Consider the following 1,612-nt stretch of genomic DNA (forward strand, 5'->3'; position numbering starts at 1 on the left):
AGCTGAGATCCGGCCACCGCACTCCAGCCTGGGCGACAGACAGAGCGAGACTCCGTCTCAAAAAAAAAAAAATACAAAAATTAGCAGGGTGTGGTGGTGGATGCCTGTAATCCCAGTTACTCGGGAGGCTGAGCCAGGAGAATCACTTGAACCCCGGAGGCAGAGGTTGCAGTGAGTCAAGATTGTGCCACTGCACTCCAGCCTGGGCAACAGAGCAAGACTCTTTCTCAAAACAAACAAACAAGCAAACAAACAAACAAAAACACATTTTGGGCCAGATAATTCTGTCATGGGAGCTGTCTTGTGCACTGTAGATTAATAGCATTTCTGATCTCTACCTACCAAATGCCAACAGCAGGCACAATGTTCCCTCTATCCCCCTCCCCACTGTGACAACTAAAAATATCCCTAGACTGTTTCCTGAGGGGCAAAGCCACACTCCTAGTTGAGAGTCATGGATGTAGACATACATGAAATGGTCACACATTGGCCCACCTCCCCAAATACATAGAGCCACATATCACAGGACATTCAGGCTTATACGCAGTCACACGGAGACACAGGTCACTCAGTCACAGACACAAAGGATTACATCCAGTGCCACTTCCTCAGTTTTAGGGGAAAAAAGACAGGAAAGAGCCCAGGATGACTTTCCTGCCCCACTATCCAACGGCCTCAGTTTTTCCTACAATAAACCAAGTCGTGTGCCGTGGACTTGATCATTCCTCACAGCCCACTTCCTTAGGCCAAGGCCTAAAAAGGTCAGCAACACCAGGACCCAGGGAATCACCTCCTATCCTTCTCAGGCCTACAGAGACCTCTATCTCCAGCCCTTTAGGAAAGTGGTGAGACAGTGAAGATGATTCTTGGAGCACTTGCTGGTAGCTAGAACTGAGAACCCACAGAGAAAGTCACACACCTGAGAAAAAATGTCTTACTGTCTCAAAGGGCATGTAGGGGTCACACAGGGAATGGGGAAGGGGGAGGGAACACAGAAAGAATTATGCCCCATAACCAAAAATCACTATTCATATCACATGCCAAAAGCGTTCCACAAAGTCACGGAGTGGCACATGAATCGATCTCCACAAACCAACACTCTTAGAGGTGTGTGATTTCCCTCCCGCATGTCACATGTCCAGGTCAGCGCTCACCGTCACGTGCAAGGCTGCCAGGGCCTCATCTATGGCAGCCAAGTAGTCAGGCAGCAGGTCCAGGAGACAGGTGGCCAAAAAGACGCCCCCCGCAAAACAGCTTACTAGGCTCAGCGCTTTCTGGCGGGAAGCTGGGTAGGGGTTAAGCACAGAGGAGAATGAGCAAACAAACCCCCTCCAGGGCCCACCACCCCAACCCAAACAATGGCTACCCTTGCCTTTCCCTCCTCCTTTGGTCACTCCCCACAGCCCCAGAGCCCTCCCTAAGCCAAGCATTCATAGGAGTGTGGGGAAAAGGAGAGGTTTACCTGAGGCTTCATGGTTAGCTCCTGGCCGGCGCAGCACACAGATGGGCACCAGGCTGCAGAGGAGGGTGAGCACCAGCAGCAGCACCAGGGCCCCCAACTTCACCTCCAGCCCCACAGGCACTGGAGGCTCTGAAGCTACCGCCTCTGGGC

At 51.9% G+C, this 1,612-nt stretch overlaps 1 protein-coding gene across 10 annotated transcripts in view; it reads right to left on the reverse strand.

Annotated features, from left to right (window-relative positions):
* The window catches only part of SLC39A1 (solute carrier family 39 (zinc transporter), member 1), a 27,707-nt gene that overhangs the window by 14,327 nt on the left and 11,768 nt on the right, over positions 1-1,612 (reverse strand). Inside the window, exons 1-2 of one of the 10 annotated variants that reach the window (XM_012000306.1) lie at positions 1,463-1,606; positions 1,155-1,285 (exon numbers count right to left, since the gene is read on the reverse strand). The exons of the other annotated variants lie outside the window; for them this stretch is intronic. The gene's annotated coding sequence lies outside the window, so the exon portion shown is untranslated. Of the gene's footprint in view, positions 1-1,154; positions 1,286-1,462; positions 1,607-1,612 lie in introns of those variants that run through there. 10 annotated transcript variants of the gene reach the window in all.

Source organism: Mandrillus leucophaeus, unplaced genomic scaffold (genome assembly GCF_000951045.1).
Source record: "Mandrillus leucophaeus isolate KB7577 unplaced genomic scaffold, Mleu.le_1.0 Scaffold624, whole genome shotgun sequence".
In the NCBI taxonomy this organism is placed as follows: Eukaryota; Metazoa; Chordata; class Mammalia; order Primates; family Cercopithecidae; genus Mandrillus; species Mandrillus leucophaeus.